This window comes from Erpetoichthys calabaricus, chromosome 13 (genome assembly GCF_900747795.2).
Source record: "Erpetoichthys calabaricus chromosome 13, fErpCal1.3, whole genome shotgun sequence".
Classification (NCBI taxonomy): domain Eukaryota; kingdom Metazoa; phylum Chordata; class Cladistia; order Polypteriformes; family Polypteridae; genus Erpetoichthys; species Erpetoichthys calabaricus.
In genome coordinates this window covers 49,774,803-49,795,033 of record NC_041406.2, presented here as the reverse complement: position 1 = coordinate 49,795,033, position 20,231 = coordinate 49,774,803, and the positions used below count along the sequence as shown (strand labels likewise).

General features: G+C 36.3%; 2 protein-coding genes across 6 annotated transcripts in view; both read left to right on the top strand.

Annotated features, from left to right (window-relative positions):
• The window catches only part of tax1bp1b (Tax1 (human T-cell leukemia virus type I) binding protein 1b), a 1,153,251-nt gene that overhangs the window by 821,181 nt on the left and 311,839 nt on the right, over positions 1–20,231 (top strand). The window lies entirely within an intron of this gene.
• The window catches only part of creb5b (cAMP responsive element binding protein 5b), a 403,670-nt gene that overhangs the window by 298,388 nt on the left and 85,051 nt on the right, over positions 1–20,231 (top strand). The window lies entirely within an intron of this gene.

Here is a 20,231-nt window from a genome sequence, read left to right as displayed (position 1 = left end):
TTATGTGTCCTTCAGTAAGTATCTTTCAAATGGTATGTTTTATTATGTATGTGACATACAAAATGAGATATTTCTGCTTCTTAAAAGTAACATTGCTGGTAGGCCTTGGGTATATACAGATCAATCCTTCACCAGGACAAGGTCACCATCCTTTGTAATCAGGTGTTAAACAGAACATCAAACCAAGGTTCTCTAGTTTCCATACTTGCTCGAGTTCAAGCTTTTTCTCTTTAGAACTGAGGTGCTTGTGTGTTCGCATTTCCCAAAATAGTCAGGTTAACAAAGAATGACACTACTTGAAGATTATGCATGTGCACATTTACCAAAATCACTCTGCGAAAAAAGTATATAAAATTAAAAATAAAAAACACTAATCATTCTTAGAAGATGTTTCAGTTCATTGTTAAATTTGAAGTTATATTTTTTTCTAGAATAAAAGGAAATGTATATTGTATATAGATGTTTAAAGAAATAAATAGGGGAATATCCACTCTGACAGACTTAGCCTTTCCTAAGAATTAAGTATTCACCCACACTAGGAAGTTCTTTTTTCTCAGGCACTTTACAGCTGTGTGAAGCAAACAATTAGTTCATTGAACCTCTGCATTCCTATGTTTATAATGATATCATTCAAAAAGTCACCCTTAAAATTAATTTCTACATTTTCAAAAAATCATATACATTTTAAACAGTATAGAGATTAGCCTGCCTTCATTCAGGATGTTGGCAAGGCCATAACCACAAGCAGTCTTAAACTCCAGAAGAGACCTCCATGGAGGAGACCGAGTGATTAACAAGCACTTGGAGGGGTTCTGCATGTGAGAGTGCAGGAGGTCAGTTGTTAAGTTGTGCAAAAGTATTTGAAGGGCAATTGACAGGGGGTGGTTGGGAGGACTGGCATAGGTATGAGAGAGAGAGAGAGAAAGAGATAGTCTGGGTAGAAGTGCACCATGCTTCCCAGCACTTATCAGAAGGGGCTATCAAAAGGTCTCAATTTGGCTTAGCTGACAAGTGGCCACTAGCTAGAAAAGCAGCCACCTTGACCATTCAGTTAAACGCAGTGGGGGTTAATTTTCTTTCACCTATAGACCAGAGGGCAGCAGAGAATTGTTCCTTTAAGGATGCGAGACCAGAGAACCATCCTTAGAGAACCATGTCATTTGAAGGCTGTTAGGGGGAGTTCTGGTGTTTTCTACAAGGGATTTCAGGCCTTGACTGTAAACCCATAATAACAAGTCTCAAAACTGCTGTATGGTTACGCAACCTTTTAGTGTAGCGGTGGGAAGAGAATTCTTGTGAAGGCTCAATAGTATGAGAGTGAGAGACAGGACATGAAATGAAAGAGGCAGTATTTCATTGTACTTGTAAACTGGCTAAGCGGGATACCAGTTTGTCTGGTAGACCGAGAATATAAAAGCTTTTATGGTTAGAATTTTCTTTTTTTTTTCTTCTTATGATTTGTATTTTTCTGGATATTTCATCTTTGCCACTCAACAAATAATAATAATGATCAAGCAAACATTTAAAGGAAATATATTGACTTAATAAATTATGTTACAGGCATGAGGCATCAATGTGGATAAAAGGTACACAACACAGAATTGGCAGATCAGCCCACTCCCCAAGCTCTGGGAGAATCACCCCACCATTAGAGTCGTGGAGAATGAATGCCTTTAGAACAACAAACATAAGCTCATCTCACTGCACTCTCACATTCACATATGGCAGTCGCACTCACTCCCTTGCTCTGTCTCCCTCCTGCCTGACACATTCTCTGCTGCTTGATCACTTTCTCCAGTAAGCCAACAACTTAGTCGATGGCACCTCCTTTTTAATTCTCTGTCACCCCTGAAAACAATTATCCCAGGAAACCAACACAGTCCTTCTGGAACAGATAATTTGCTGGCATACATTATTTTGCAGTCTGGGTGTTACAAATCTGACTGCTGCTATACAAATAAAAATAGATTTATTTTTACTTCCTTTTTGTATCTCTTCAGCTGGCACTTGACAGCTCAAGTATAATGGGTGGACACTTTATAAACTGAAATAATATAATTTTGTATTGATTCTCCCGTGTATCCAGTTATTCTTAAAGTACCTAGGTTACACAGCCATAATAATATTTAAAGGAAAAAATTGGAGCATTGATTTCCTGGGAAAATCCCATTTTAATAATTGTGAAAGTGGAATAATTGAACTAATTTCCTCTGCTCGTTTTCATTTCTGAGAATATTCCTACTCATTAAACTTTTCTGCTTTTTTAATAAACCAACCTTGCCACACTTTCCTATCAAGACTCGAACAGTTAAAATAGATTAGGCAGTACTCCTTTCTATAGGACATGTACTGTACATACTGCATATTATTTATTCCAAAACCTAAGGTAATAGAAAATTCTGTAACATTCTATCAGTTACTACTGAATTAAATGTCCTTGTTAAGTCATGTATTCATCATATAAAGTAAATTTTAAGATCTTTTGAGAGTAATTTTATTTGCAAGGTAATTATTCTTTTTTTTCCAAATAATACAATTCATTTGAATTTCCTTTATGAAACCAAAAGTCAGAGCAATAGTTAGTTTGAAAATTAGAAGGCTACATTCATATCAGTTTCTTTATTAAACCTTTCCATATCTGCCTATTTATTGTATTTTTATTTCACTCTAGGAGAGAGCTCTGATACTAGAGAAAGGGACAAAGGTCTCCTGATGAACACAAAATTAATCCTTATGTATATTCCCCTGGAAAAAAAAACATCTAAAAAGTCTATTGGGGTAATTTGCAATTACTAGTAGCACTGTAAATTCTCGATAGAATGGAGGCTTTGATGGAAAGGTTAGTTTTCATCTTTTGATTTATTTTAAAGTTCTGTAAAACCTGACACCTCTGTAAATAGGAAGAAGACCAAACCCTCTTCAAGTCTGATTGCATCGTAATGTTAGTCAAATGAATATTATTATTCTCTACAAACCACAAACTAAAAAAATAGATCCTCACAAGATTAAAAAAAAAATCAAAGAACAGTTAAACACATTCTAAAATTAAATCAGTATGGGTGAATTCTCTTTAAAAAATTTATTTTTATTCAGACTTTATCACAGAATGTAAAATGAGCATATTACATTTAAAACAACAAAGTTTGCACCTCCAAAACAAAATGACAACATAAACAAATGTGAAAATCCACAAATATGTACAGAGAAAATGAAAGACCAAAAGAAAAAAACACATGCTGAAATTTAAAACAGAAATTATATTATTGAAGAAAAATTTAAAGCCAATTACGCAGCTAAGGATTGGTGGTACGGTAAATAGAATATACTGTAGATTGAGGCTGTGAGAGAGAGAAGGGCAAACAGTTGCATTTCTCAGCCCTTCTGATTTTCAAGACATTTATGTTTGAAGGCAAAAAGAAAGTATACATAAACTCTTTCCATTTTGTTTTTTCCTTCTCTGTACCCTCTTTATATTTGTACAGTATTCATTACTTGACAGTTTGTACTAAAAAAGTGACAACACAGAAAAAGCTTTCCCAGTTTAAAGAGTAGGGTATAGACAGAGTGAACTATGGTGAGTTGAAGTTATAATTTTATCAGGAGTTTGCTGTTCAAGGAAGAATGAAATCAGAGTGAATGGGAGAGAAGGCACTTGTTGTCTCTAAATAAGTGTGCAGTATTAAGGACATGTAAGTTAATATGACAAATATGGTTATTATAGTATTCACATCAGTACATAACATTATTATTACTGTATTCAGTGGATAACTAAATGCCTGAAATTTGATTTTCAGATATATAATATAGTGTATGACTGTATACTTTTCTACTTTTATTTTTCTATTTTTATTTATTATCAGTATGCTGCTGCTGAAGAATGTGAATTTCCCATTGGGATTAATAAAGTATCTATCTATCTATCTATCTATCTAACTGGCACCGTAGGCAGTGTTAAGTGCATAATGCATCACAATGGGATATACAGAGTTGTGAAAGGAGAAATCATCTTCAAGCACAGTACTCACTGTCACCAAGATCCTAACACTATTTCTGCCTTGGTTCCTCATGAGAAAATCTTGAGACTGTTTCTAACTATATTTTATTAGTTAGGAAGAAACAAACAATTAAAATACAAAACAAAAAAGAATGCTAGAGTTGGTCCTTCAGCTGTGTCCCCATATCACTTTTGTCATGCCACCTCTTATGTGTACATATATAAAGTGTGCCAAGCATCAGTTCAGTCTGTGGTCAGTAGTGATTAGTTTTCTGCTGTGCAAATAAAAGCTTTTATAATGTAAGTTTTTGCAAAACTCTTGTGGTCTGATGTTCCTGAAGAAGAACTTTTTGGCATAAATTCTAAGCAGTATCTTTAGCATGAAGATTGTACATCAGTTGTATTGTAAAATGTAGTAGTGGCAAAATCATATTGTGGCAAGCGTTTTAGCAGCAGAGACTGGTAATGTGGTCAGGACTGATGGAAAGATGAATGATACAGAATGTAGACACATCCTAGAAGAAAACCTGCTCCCTCTACTAGAAAGTTTAAACTGGGGAGGAATTTTGTCATTCAGGTCATTTACCCAAAGCACATTGCCACAGCAACAGTGGAGTGGCTTACAATAAGGAAGGATGATTTATTTGAGTAGCTCAATTAGAAACGTGACCTTAACCCACTGAACATCTGTGGTGAGACTGAAACATTGCTATGCAGTGCCCACTCCCCAACTAGCCTGGCATGGTTTGAGTTATTTAACAAGGAGGAATGAGCTCCATCAGATGGTGTAAAATTAACAGAGACTTATCCAAAAAGACTTCTTGCCGTAATAGATGTGAGAGGTGGTTCACCAACTACTGAATGGGGCGTGGGGGTGAATGCTTACAAACTGACATGTCAATTTTCAGATTTTACTGTAGAGTCCTTTCATTTTCTTTCTTTTTTTTTTTTTAACTGTAACTGAGTTTCTATCTATCAACTAAGGACTAAACTGTTTCCATCCCGTGCCCTGCATATTCTTCTATATGCCACCTCTTTAAATACAACCGTTTTCTCTAACACCCTTTGAGCGCTCACCCCTGGTGGTTGGACAGTGAAGCGAGTGGGGGGGGGGGGGTGGAGCGCCCTAGTCTTTAAAAATATCTAAGACAAATTACACAAGTCGAACTAAAAAAGAACTTACAGTTTGTAACAGAATCTATGATTATAAGCATCAAAAACAGGCAAATTGTCAAGGATACTGTCACAAAACTGTCACCAGAATACTTTGTATGGTATATCATGAGTGTATAACGTAAGTAAATGCACTGTTATGTATGACGGGTAGTTGTAAATGACAAGATTTAACTAAATTCACCAAACTACAGTTTAGAAAGTCTAATATTTGATATGTGCAAATATTATCTAGATTATTTTATTCAAACATTTATTTTTCTTGGGTATTTATTCATAACAAGGATATTTTAAAGTATTACAAGCAAAGACATTTAAACATATTTAAACATTTTTTTTTTTTGTTAAAAAAATTAAAAGTTTATGTAGAAAGAAAAATAATGATCTTGTTACACAAAGTATTATGTTTAAATGAAGAAAACTCCATATCACCAAGAGGGAGTAGAGTCATCAGCATTGCTAAAATGAGAGAAAATATGTTGTGTGGTGTGGAACATGACCCGGACACAGACAGGCAGACACGTTTAAATCACCCCACACACGTTTATTATACAAGTCCATTATTTACAATTAAGTGCTCACAGTTCCCAAGTCCCCAAAAGTCCTGGCCAACACACACAATGCCTTCTCAGGCTGCCTCTTTGCCTCCTCCCAGACCTCGTCCGTCTTCCACCCGACTCAAGTCCTGAATGAAGGGAGGCGGCCCCTTTTATAGTCACCCGGATGTGCTCCAGGTGCTTCCCGGCAATCTTCCACCGGCACTCGCCAGTGTGGCGGAAGTGCTGGCTGCGTACCCAGAAGCACTCCAGGTGTCCCCGATCCTCTTCCCCTCAGCACTTCCGGGTGTGGCGGAAGTGCTGAGGTCCAGGGCTCCCTACAGGGTTGAGCTTCAAAGCTCTGTACCCGTGGTCCCCATAGGTACCAGGGTGGTCGCCCCCACGTGGTCTGGGGAAGGCATAAGCCTTCTTCCGGTCCTCTGGGGTGTCCCGGCCGGGTCACCCCCCCAGCCACCTGCGACAATGGTATTAAAATTCTCCTTATTTATTAGTGACATATGTTTTCTCATGTAATCGGGTCACATGAGGGGAGTATATAATATTAAGTAATTGGCAGTACTCTTTTCTCCACCACTGGAATAATGTCAACCGAATTCAGACGTACCAAAAACAATGTGTTCATTTTAACAAACCAATTCAAACCAACTCATGATTAAAATGAGAATTCTAAGCAATAAAGTTAACTGGCTGTGTGTCCCTTTCTCTCTGTCATGACCCTCCCTTCTCGATCCCTTAGCCTTCTCCCAATTTGGCTCCCAAAAGCATCCCAAAGTGTTTACAGACTAACCCGTTCAGGGTCAGAGGGGGCCTTCTACAGCACAGAGGTCCCCTACTTAACCTTAAAGCGGCTCCTTTGCTGGATACACTAAACTGTAGTCTCTGTTCACCCACTTTCTGTTTGTCTGTACCATCTGTATCTGTGACCAGCTAATCAGCTATTTGCAGCAGATTTATAGGTGTAATTAACTTCAAATTAGTATAAAAACTTTCAGTGAATGTATTAGGAATGTATAATCATTGCCCTTATATTTCTTAAGTAATCCTGCAGATAATGGCTGCATTTGTGTTAGGCAGCATGTTTTCTGACTGGTTGCCAGGTATGAGATTATCCCATTTTGACATGTCTCATCCTCTTCACAGTATATGTTCTTTTGATTGATTGGTAAAGACCAACACAACTTTTTTTTCCACAGAAATTCTTACTTTAAGTTTATAAAAGATCTTATCTATGAAACTAAAAAAAGATGTAAAATTTGGTTATATAAGTCGAAAGCAGTGGCTGAAGGCAAAATATATGCATTCCAAAGGACGTGTGAATGTCTTCTCTGTTCTTTATTCTAAGAATGATTGTTTTTGTGATGTGCAACTTACTTCTTTTGTTGCTAAGGCAACAGTGAAAGAAAACATAATATTAATTTTACTTAACTTAAAACTACAGGCTGGCAAAATGCCAGCCCCTAAAATTTTGATTTCTTCTAAGTAATAACATCTAGCTGTAATGCTTCTGTGCACACAGAGAACCTTTTTGTTTTACTTCAATTTTTTTTTTAACATTTTTGACAACCTACCAGCAAACACTTTTACAATACACTTTTTTCTAAAGAAGCCAAATGATTCTTGATATTCTTTTTAGTAGTTTAAATAAGTGGAAATTAAATCAGTTCTTTCTAAATTTGTAGATTAATGTTCCAATATCTCTCATTATATTTTGTGTTTTTCTGTAGCAGTACAATTTTACAGCCTTTTAAAAACCCATAGTAAGGAGAAAGAACTTTTACATACATAGACTTCATTTGAAAAATGTTATTTCAATAAGAACTTTATTTCTTAATGTTAGGAAATATCTTCTGAATAAACAAGATAACAGTCCACAATATCATTGTCTTATGCAAACCAAGTAACAATGTGACCTTTTAAGTTTATTATTTAATGTAAACATTGCCATACTAGATTTGTTAGACTGATATGTCTGTCTTCTTTACATTCTGTAGTCCTTCCCAACCTTGCACTATTTCAAGCAGCACATGACTTTCTGGTTTCGGTAAATTCAGCTCCTTAAATCTTGTTCATGTCCAGGTCCCATGTTACTTACTAGTTGGCTTGCCTTGTTCCATAGTTCTTATGTGCTGTTTGTCTGTGGCAGTGCTGCTTGTTTGGAGTTGCATAACCGTTTTAATTATCTTAAAGCCATGTGTAATCTGTTTGCCTGCAGAGATGCTTGTGATGTAGTAGGCCCTTTAGAAGTATGCAATGCAGTTTCTAGTTTCTTCTTACTTGCAGTTTTTCCTACTAAATGTGGATTATTTCAGGCCTAGCTGGTACATCTATGTCCTTGTTTAAGTCATGTCCTTATGTAAGAAATAAAAATCAATGTGCATCCATATTGGGGTAAAAAGTAGCACAAGAGGGAGTTGTTGATGGACTTTGGTGAAGGAGTGGGTGGGAGTAAGACATGGTCCCCAACTTTCTTTTTTCTGGGTAGTTTTTGGAAGATGAAGGATGATACTGTTAGAGAATAGGTGGAGCTGCAGAGTTAACATTCACTAAGATACACTTATTAAAAAAGGGAGGAATAGGAGACCCTCATTACAGGACTATGGAGAAAGTGGTGATGTACTGAAACTAAAGGATACTGGGGTGGAAATGCTGCTTCTGGTGAAACTGTTTTAAATTATGTTAGCTTATCTTGTCTATAAATGTGGAGAGAAAATGATGGGCCACCAGAGAACCAAGGATCAAGTGTTGTTTTTTGCATGTATGTTTACTCCTTCTTGTCATTTGACCTAGTTTGTGTAGATGATGAAGGCAGTGTTAAAGGGATTTTTCCTTAAACAAAACGAATTTCATAAAGAGAGGACTAACTGCAACTCACTATGTTGAACCTGTTTAGCGAACTAACATGCAACAATAAATTTGTTAACTTGAAATAATGTTTTAAATTGAACTTTACAGGAACCTTAAGGTTTGTTTGTTTCTGTATATGTATTCTGAATTAGCTATCTTTACATCTCTGTTTTTCTATAAGATCTTCCTGGGAGTTATAGTAAGAGTTGGCAGCATAACAGTTTTCTTACATGCAAGTTCATAATAACTTGAGACAGCAAACTCCTAAAACAGCCACTTTAGGGTGTTACACTTTTCCTTCTGAGTATGGTGTTAGACTCTGTTCTTACACCTGATCACATTTCTCATCTGTTTCTTTATGTACCTGTATGGAAAAGAAAAACAGCTGCAGCCACAGAGAAACAATGGTGACAATTTGTGACATCACTTCATACTTGCCTGCCAGAATCATCAAGCCAAAGTAACAAGATTCTTCTGAGCCTGGGTTAATTTGTTCCTCCCTAAATCCCTGATACACCCTCCTGGAGTCATGACAGGATACTCTGTGTAATTTGTTACGTCTTGTTGAGCAGACATTGACAGCGATGCAGATACGTAATGCTGTAACTTGTGGAGAGAATGAATGCCTGGTTACACCCAGTCCTGTTCTTCAATTTGTATATTTTTTGCTGGAAAAGAAACATCTCCCTTTATGTTATTGCTTCAGATACTATGATCTTGGTTCATGTATCTAGTTTGCAGGGAAGCATTCTACAGCAAGGTTATTATAGTTTTGCCTATTTATACTAGTTTTTATTTCTATATTTTTTCTGACCTTACTTGTAAATTCAGTTTAGTTTTAGTTTTCCTTCATCGTGTATTTTTAGTTTTAATTTAGTTTTTATTTCACAAAGACATTTCTATATTATTTTTATATATATTAGTTTCAGTTTTAGTTTTAGTAATTGCTAGCTGTTTCCCACGGCTCTGCCCATATAGTAGTGAAACAGGGCAAACTTTAAAAATCAGTTTAAAAAAATTAAAAATGTAATTTGTATTGAAAAGAATTTATATTTATAGCTTTCCTATCCAAGGGCCTCTTCATATACAATATTTCTTGGTTTTGCTATCAGGGGCAAAAATGTAGCTGTGATCTCTTTGCCAGAAATGTAAAAAATTAGCAAGGTATCTCTGGCCAAGAGGAAGGTAGGTACACTTTCAATCTCTTGATATCTCTTTAAATTACCAGCTACCCTCTAAAATACACGTAGTTGAGATCTCTCTCTCACAAAAATGGCAAACATTGCTCCTTAACAATCTCTAGTTGATAATGTCTCCTGAACAAACAGATATAGCTAGCTATGTGGAGGCAAGGTGCGCTCCAACACGTAGTGAGAGGTAGACCGATTTGAATGGAGGCTGGTGCGTGAGTGAGGATGGCCCTGCCTGCCTCCCTACTCCTGAGGTCCTGCCTCGCCCTCCCCTCGGCCCGCAGCCTCTGTCTTGGGTTTGCATAAATAAATCGCTGCTGCAAACGAACTATGATACTTAGCGCGATGAGAGAAGTCACAACATCAACTGGAATGTTCAAGCAAATTATAGAAAAAAACCTAAATCAGTTAAGTAGTTTTAGCGTGAAAAGCAGACAGACATACATACAGACAGATGTTGGATTTTATATATACACTGTATACAGTACTATAGAGATAGTATGGTTAAAGAGATACTATGGAGTTTAGTTTTGTGTCACAATCAGAACTGTAGACTTAATGGTTTTGGATATGTTAGTGGAAGCTTACTACACTACATGGTTTACTGTCTGGTTTTGTTTTTGTCGATTAAAACAAGCATAACCAAAACCAGATTCTGAATATGAACAATTTTATACAGTTTTATTATATTTTAAAATACAATTCTATGCCATTTGTGCTGAACAAATGTCTGCCGATTGTTGGCGCTCTTTATCTTTTCCTTTTATTGGCCAGGTTGGGCCAATTTGTAATGAAATTTAGGTGAATGTTACTCTAAATGTCTATACCACACAACATATCTTGCTCCAAGACAATGTGCTTAAAATGAATGCCTTCAATATTGCATTCAAAAATATCCCATACTGAGCTATTTTCTACCAGCCATATTGAGCTCTGACTCCATCTCAGGCACATTCAATGTATAGATAGAATTTTGCCACCTGCAGGCCTGAAAAGATATAAAAAATCAGAAAATAGATACTACTATATTCTGACAGGTGTGATCATGAAATGCACGGAGGCTTAGGAAGAACAGGGGTCTTAGGCTTGAATCAGTGTGTAGACCCCACCTAGCTGTATTGAGGGAAATAAAGATAAACAAGCGTGTAGTGTCAAGGTTGAGGCAGTGAGACTTGAATAGCCCATGCATAAGAACAGTAAACCCTTAATGAGCAGTGCAAGAGTAGGTAAATGGAGTTTGGATGGGCACAAAACAATAGAGACAGCATCTGAGATTAGGACCAATATATACATTATATAAACCTGTTTTATCCAGAGCAGGATGGCAGGAGACCTGGAGCCTACCTCAGCAGGTTTGGATGCAAGGCAGGAAAAATCCCTGGTATGCAATATGTATGATAGAGAGAGAGAGACTTGAAAAAAGGGACAAAAATATTTTAAAAAATAATTCTGCTACTGGATTATTTTCATAATATCGGGTATTTTGAGCTATGAATATAAACTAAATATATATATATAATATATAAATAAATATAAAAATAGATCATTAGTATGTTTAGTTTTTCACCAGTTGGCAGACTCTCTTCGCCTACCTACCTGTAGTTCAGCAGAGACATTGTCAGCTGAGGAATTTTACAAGTTTTGTATCACTTCATTGTTAAACAATTTTTTTTAAAGCAAAAGTGATTGGTCAGTAACAATATGCTGATCTTATATGTTAACCTAATCAGTCTCTTGATCAGTGCTGTTTTATTTTCAGAAAGGATTTTTCCTGTGCAAAGTGGCAGGTGAATTATTGCCAACAAAACGCATGCACCTGAGAAATAAACTGAAATGTTACTCAGTTGTGATTTTTCTGTCCATACAGTAAAGGTTTTCTTGACCAGCACATTCTGATTTCAGTCTTTTGAATTAAATATTGATATACAACAAGCACAAAGAAAAGCGGCACAGTAAATCTCTTTCTGCGCCTGTATTCAGCTTGCTCTGTCACTGCAAATGCTATGTAAACACCTCACTCCATCACTAGCCACTTTCATTGGATGAATATATGCGGGTAGCTTGTGGTGGATTACTTTCTGTTTTAGAGTTAAAAGTTACAAGGATTAAAGATTAATGGCAAGAATATTAATTCAAAAATGAAAACATAAAATATTTTTAGTATATTATTATTTTATTTCAGTTAGTCTTTCCAGCTACTTAAATAGTTTTGTTTAGTTTTAGTTTTTCATTTCGGCTTTGTTAATTATTTTATTTCAGTTTACGAAAATGTTTTTTTCATAATAGTTTCAGTTTTGATTTTAGTTTTTGTAAAATATAATAACCTTGTTCTGCAGGACAATTTCATTACAGATATTCACCTCTTGGTTTCTTTGTGCAGTTCATTGTAACCACAAGAGGGTGCCACTGAGCCCCAAACCACAGACACAGTACTATCCAAACACAATTTCAGTTTACAATTAAAAAAGATTTTTATTTATGACCAACACTTTTCCACAGAAGCACCGGTAACAATACACAAATACAAAATACTCCCCTTCCAGCTGAGTTTTGCCCACTGTCTGCCGACTCTGACTCAGTTAAGTGAGATGGGTTCTCTTTTAAATCTGACCTGAAAACTGCTTCTGCTGTCACATCCAGGTTGTTCGGGGCACTTACGGGTCCTGCAAAAACCAGGGCAGTCCTCTCGTTGCAACGCCCTCTGACAGTATCTAAAGACCCCGACAGAGCTGCGTTTCTGGTCTCTAACTCCCATGCTACCCTGTAGGTGTATTAACTGGATTCAGCCCTGAGGAACACTGACACCTGTTGTTTGGAGAAATAAACTGCTCCCAGTATGCCCATTCGCCCAGTCCATTCACTATGGCCTCATGGCCAGAAGCTGCTGCAGGGCATTCTTGCCAAAGAGACCTGTAGTGGAGAAGCAACAGGGGAGGCCAAGCCACATGCTGATGAAAAAGATAGCTATGCAATCCATCCTGCTTGCAACTATTGACGGTGCCTCATTTAATAGTATATTGCAATTATTCTGTGGTTAATTTCTGGTTTCATTCTTAAAAAACAAACAATTGTAATATACTGTCCTGTAATAACTGCAGAATCCATAATCCCAGTGTTACTAGATAAAAAAATTAATAAACTCCCCTGGAATGCTTTCGGGACAGATAGCCAAATTAAATGTACTTCAGACTAGACATCATTACAATATTTGATCATTCTTAGTGACTTATCTGCCCCATTAATTATAACCCATCTTTTACACTGTTCCTATTATTCTTAAAACATTTTTTGCAATTTATGCAAATTTTCTTGATTTATCATAAATATATTAAAATGGATACTGTACTAAATTTGTTGGGAAATGAATATATATGTTGTACATCATTTTGCCAAAAAATAATGTTTTTAAATATCTTTCAGTATTTAGTGTGTAATGCATTATTCACCACCAAATGTAGAGAGAGGCAGGTCGAATCTTCTTGTCATGTAGTAAGTGCAACTCATTTTTAAAGAAGTGTTTCTCCAGGTTATCATGGCTTAACTTGTGCATTACTTCTAAAAGACTTGTCTGGATAGCTTGGACAGATAGAACGAGCATTAATTGATTACACAGATCACAAGAGAGTAGTAGCTTCAGCAGTAAGTGCTGTCTCTTGTGGTGCCTGAGTAAATACTTAATGAGGTAATAAGTATTTCAGTGCCTTCTCTAATGAACCTTTTTACTAATGAAAACTTGGGGGTGGGGTGAGTAACATTATGGGGTTACATTATCGCTTTAGTACAATACTTATTTGAAAGCCTAACAATTTCTTATTATGGGGTTACATTATCGCTTTAGTACAATACTTATTTGAAAGCCTAAAAATTTCTGTCTATGATAAATAAGAAAAAAATGCCTACATCAATAATACAGTGGATTCAGTAAGTTTTCAGACCCCCTTCACGTTTTTTCACATTTTGCTATGTTGCAGCCTTGTGCTGAAATTATTTAAATTCATTTTTCCCTCCATCAAGCAGCTCTCAATACACCCGAATAAGAAAGCAAAAGCAGGATTTTAGAAATTTTTTCAAATTTATTAAAAATGAAACACTGAAATCTCACATTGACACAAATACTCAGAGCCTTTACAGAGTAGTTTCTTCAGAAGCCCCTTTGGCATTGATTACAGACTAGAATCTTCTTGGACAAGAAACATCACACATCTGCATTTGGGGATATTCAGACATTCTACTCTGGATATTCTTTCAAGTTCTGTCTGGTTGGATGGAGATGATCAGTGGACCGCTATTTTAGGTCTGTACAGAGGTTTTGGGTTTATGTCCATGCTCTGGCTAGGAAACTCAAGGACATTCCAAGAACTGTCCCTAAGCCACTCTTGTGTTGTCTCTGCTTTGTGCCTTGGGTCATTGTCGTGTTTGAAGGTGAGGTCCAGATCACTATCTCTGTTCTTTGTTCCATTCAGCTTCCCCTAAACCCTGTCTACTCTCCCAGCCTCTGCCACAGAAAAACAACCGCAAAGAATGATGCACCCCCACCATTCTTTACCATTGTAATGGTACTGCACAGGTGATGAGTAGTTCCTAGTTTCCTCTAGACATGACATTAAACTTGGTTCTATTAGACCAGAGAATCTTGTTTCTCACCGTCTCAGATTCCTTTAATTGCCTCTTTGTAAACTCCAAGTGGGCTTCCATTTGTCTTTTATTGATGTGAGATTTCTCTCTGGCCACTCTATCATAAAGCCATGGTTGTTCCAGAATTCTTCATATTAATAATTATGAAGGACACTGTGCTCTTGGGAATGTTTAATGCTGCAGAATTTTTTGTAGCTTTTCCCAGAAATGTGCCATAACACAATCTTGTCTCTAATCTCTACAGGCAGTTCCTTCGACAACCATGGCTTGGTTTTTGCTTTGATACACATTGTCAATTGTTGTACATTCTATAGAGAGGTGTGTACCTTTTCTAATCATGTCCAATCAATTGAATTAACAACAGGTGGACTCCAAACAAGGTTTAGAGACATCTCCATGACGATCAATCAGATGGGATGAACCTGAGACAGATTTCAAGTGTCATAGCAAAGGGTCTAAATACTTGTGTCTCTGTTCAGTTTTTTATTTTTAATACATTTGCAAAAAACATTAAAACCCTGCTTTTGCTTTGTCTTTCTGGGGTACTGAGTGTTGCTTGATTTGAAGAAAAAAGAAGTTAAATGATTTTGGCACACAGCCGCAAAATAACAAAATGGGGTTGTACAAGAAAGTATAAGCAGAAGCAAAACTAAAAATATAAACATTATAAAAATATTTGTATTTTAGTGTATTTTGCTGATATGCTGTAGTTCAAAGCTTAAATTAAATAATTTTCAAAATAAGCACTGTCAATTTGCTGGAGGTCTGTGCAAAAATTTTAGCATCTGTATTTAAGAGAGAGACCAGTTTTAGAGTTTCTTGAGGAAAGCAGATAGTGAGACATAATTAAATATTTTGGAATCATTTCTTACAGCTTCTTATAAAAAGGTATTATTAAATCAGATACTTTTGTAACATTTTTATTGATTTGTCCAGTTATCCAGCAGTCCGGACCAGAATATTTTTGATTACTAGTAACACTTATACCTCTGCTCCTCGAATAAAGGTCATATATGTACCTCTCACAAAACACAGGACCCCGGGACACTCTGCTTAGGTTGCTGCAATGCTCTTCACTGCAATCTGATGTTGCCAGAGCTCATGCTCAAACTCATCTCCAACTTTCTGGTTGTTTATGACTTTCTGTTGTACTCAAAGTGTATGGCTGCTGCTTGTGATGAAAACGATCGGCCTGTGCAATGTGCTTCACAATCACCAAAGCTTGCCATGATTCTTTTCCTGTCAGCAATGGTGCATACTGTGCTCTTCCTGACAATGGCATATGCCACTGTGCATTTTGTATCAGATGCGCACGCAGCTATGCTTTTCATGTCAGCGGTGTGTGCCACTGTGATTTTCCTGTCATCTACATGATAGGAACGCAGGAGCAAGGATCTGAAGCCCAATTTTGTGGATGAGGTAATTCACATTCTAATTCATGGGTCATGTTACACATATCACGGTATAAGTTGTCAAATGAGACTAAGGTTCAAGGCCCAGGGGTTTACGAGTTTTTGCATGACAGATAGACAACCCTTAGCATTTTTATATATAAACAGATTTACAGATTTTATAGCATCTAAAATTTTAGTAATGCAGGAATCTCAGGGTTATTAAAGAAACTTAGTAAAGCCCAGTATTTACCCACTGTTGAAATTAATACAATGCTTCACAGTAAGTCTTAAAAATGCTTAATTTTAAATTATTCAGTCATCTACGCTATTAACTACATATTTCCTTCCTATTTAGACTAATCTAATGTGTCTTACAGTATGAATCATGCAATTTTAATACAAATTGTTCAGCATTTTCGTGAACACAATTTCAAACACTGCCTGGTCAATAAGCTGTTTCTTGAACAGACTGGAAGTAGGTAAATGGTCATATTTCTCCTCAAATACTGAGACTGTTGTGAGCCTAAAAAGGTTGTCCTGAAGCGCATACATTTTAATGAATGAGGAAATGAAGACATAAAAGGGGGCTACATTGGTCAAAAAACAGGAAAAGGGTCTAAATCGGTACATCTTAGAATCACCACAGTGTGCAAAAGTCATAAGTCATAGATAAGGCTAAAAACTCCAATCTGTCTTAACAATAGAATCCCTGAAGCCTACGAAAAAACTTGTACTCCTGGCCCACCTTAAATCCATTCACATCTCTCCATCAGCGTCTTTTGTTTTATAAAAGTGTCGATCAGCACAAGCAACCTGCTATCCCATCCTCCCTACCGCCAGGGTGCAACTCACATCACACGCAGATAAAGAAGACTTGAGCTGGGAGAACTTTTTGCCAGAGATGAGGGTGGGATAGCAGGCTGTTTGCTGCTTGTGCTGATTGATACATTTACAAAACAAAAGACACTGATGGAGAGGTGCAAATGGATTTAAGGTGAGCCAGGATTACGGGTTTTTTTGTAGGCTTCAGGGATTCTAGTGTTAAAATCCTCTACCTAAGTAAATATACATAATTTGTTTTTAGAACTTATCAATATACAGTACTTGGACACTACAATTACCATGATTTGGTTTAGCATCGGCAGCAGTGATGTCATATGCAGCACACCCATCAAAATACATGACTTGGCAAAAGTACCACTTTCATCAATAATAAAACTTTATGCATGTAAGGATCCCCAAGTTTTGCCATTATGGCATTACCACAGTGACATTGAAAGAACTCTTTATCCTTCCCTGTTCTTTATAGCACTGGGGCAAAAAAAGAAAAAAATAACAGTACTTAGAAATGACTGACTTCATCTCTATTCTGAATCTCAGCTTTCTGTGTCAGAGAACATATTTTGTTGGTTATGTTATTTATAAAATCTTTTTCTAATAACATTATCACTGTCAATTCTTCATATATTCAGACTTATTTAGTCTGAAGGCTTATTTGGCCTCACAAGTATGAGTTGAACATTTTCTGCAGATTTGCACATGAAATCTCCAATGTAGAATTAATCTATTTTCAATAAGAAATCTTTAAACACTTCATTGCTTGTGAGTTGAAAACTTTTAGGCAACAAGGTAGATCTGTTAATGCCAGTCTCATAGTAACTAGAGGGTAATGTGAGATTATAAAGGTTTCGTAGTTACATGATAAAACAAATTATTATTAACAATAAAAAATAAATGTGTAACTAAGTTTAACATATTTAAAAAAAATATACCCTTGAGGTTCAATGAAAAAAAAAACTCCCATCTGTCATATATTTTATGATTATTTAAGATTACTAGAGCCAGCTTTGAAGAAGCTGACTGTGTTGAGAAGAAGCAGACTGCAGTTTGGTTAAGAATGCAATCACCTGCCAAAATAAGAGTTTATGAGTGCACATGATGGGAGCAAAGTGTAAAGCCAGCACAACTTTAGTGGTATTCGAGCTAAGAGAACAGTTTAGAGCAGTATTCTAAATGCATAAACCACCCCAGAGTCAGCAAACGACCTGGGTATCAAAAGAACACATTTCATTCTTCAGAGTATTTTTCTAAATCACGGACATTCTCCACAGGGCTTGTAACTTCTGTAGGTTGAACCTGTCCTTCAGTTGCAGATGCTACTTTTTGCATATTTTAAATCATGTGCACAAGCTTGTCTTTGCTACCTTTTGCATATAATCAGCTTTGCTATATAGTTGTATTATTATTGTGTAAAAAGCATACTAAATGATGTTTGTTTGACAAATGAATATTACTTCTAAGGATGAAGATACGCTGCTTCTCACATATATATCAATGGGCATGTGCAGGGAGCTGGATAATGGAAGAATAGCACTTTTGTAAATTGTCTGCACTATTTTAATTGTTTGAAGTAACCTTGATTGGTAGTCAAGTGATCTCCATAAACATTGTCAGCATGCATGATGAGGCTATTGTGCAAGCTTTGGATTCTCTTTTTTTTTTTTCATGTGTAGATAGGGAAAGGGTAAGAGACGATACTTAAAATTTTGGCTTTGTTTATAAGAGAATGACTTTTGGTTTCCCTTTTAGTTTTGACAATTGATTATTCCCCAACTGCAGACCCCTAGCACAGTCAAATCCTTAATTCTGGCATTTCCCTGAGAACAGAAAAAGTTGTTTTTGGTTCTAAATTTCTTAAAATAATAAATCCTTGTCATTTTAACTACACAACAAGGGTGATACTTCATCTTAAGAGACAAAATATGAATAAGACATTGGGATCAAATGGTATAAAAACAGAAAAAAACAAACAATGATGTTAATAATGAATGCCATAACAAAATGTTATATCCCTTTCCTATTCGGTGCAGTACGCTGTAATGAATATCAGGATATAAAAAACACAAAATAAAGCTGATTATGCAACTCTATTTTCTGACATATTGCACTTGCAAAGTGTTTCACTCTTCCAAAAGGTCAATGGGTAGGAATGCAATTTGAACTGAGAAGTAGTGGAGCCAAGAACCAGGAGAGTTCAGACTGGGTGTAGCTTGTGATATAAAGGTGTCCTAAGGGTGATGCAAAGAGGCTGTCAGTCTTCAGTGGTGTTATCAGTGTCTGTTCTTTGTACTTTCTGTCCACATTGTGCATATTTAAGCACAGCAGTGCATTCCTTTGCTTTAACCTTTTCTTTCCTGTTTAATTTCACTGTTAAACTTCTACTGCTCATAATTTCACCGATTTATGAGTCATCTGCCATGGTAGTCTTGTGTAGGGGCTTCAGACTTGGGAAGTTAAAGGAATTTTCCTTGTAGTTTAGATAATTGCTAATCTAGAAAATCATTGACATTTAATCCTTCTAGTAAGAAGAAACTGTTGTCACTGATTGTCACGGCTGAATTTGACATTTTCTGGCTGTTTGGGCTTGTCATTCAAACACTACTGTCTTCTCGTTTAGCAGCAACCAAGTAGAATAAAAAGCAGTTTCTCGCATATACTATGTAGGCAAAAGAGAACATTTGCCAAGACATACAGTGTCAGGAACTCTGCATTACATCACAAAAGGAAAAATCCTCCCCTCCCGTTAAACATTCTTTCATCTGGCTCATTCTGTTTCACAAATACTATGCAGTTCAGCTGATGTAAGGTCTAAATACTGTACAGTGAATACCGCTTTCAGAAATCTTCATGCTTAGCAATGTCCTGAAAATTATTACAAACCTGTGTTACAGTAAAATTGTAACATTGTCTTGTAAATTGTTCATTTTTTATCTCTGTAATCTAAGCCTAAACAACAATGGAAATATTGATTTCAGTATGTTCATCTGTAAGTCACTTGGGGATAGCATTAGGGGAATTGCAGTGTTTTGTTTTTTAATATGAAGAGAACAAGGGAATTTCTTTTTCAAGCGACTTGTGATGGGCCAAAATTTGTGAAGATCAAATTTCAAAGTCATTTGGCTTCCCTGGGCTTTGCAAAGGTAGATATCACTTTAAAACAGATGTTTGCTTTACAGTATTCATTTTGCAGGGAGCAGACTTGTGTCAGTTGATGAAACTGCTTCTCGTTTATTATTTTAATCCACAGCAGATTGAACCTATTTGTGAGTGTATCTGTTATCTACTCAGTTATCTTCTGTTTACATTGTTACGAGGGACTACACATCCGTCACCAACATTTGGAGAGCTGCTTAGGTTTCTTTTTCTTTTCCAAGAAATAAACAATACTGCATGTTCTTAAACGATACCCAATGTGCTAAAAGGGTTGGCACAAGTTAAAACTGTGACATAACTCTTGGCAATGTATAAATACATTCTTTTTTCTACTTTTAGAGTAGGAAAACAGAAAAGGCTCTTTAAAGAAACATCAGGCTTTTCAATTTTCAGCAGCAAGGTGAGGCAATTAAAATGAAATACACAATAAAAGATTGGTACTCTAGCCTAG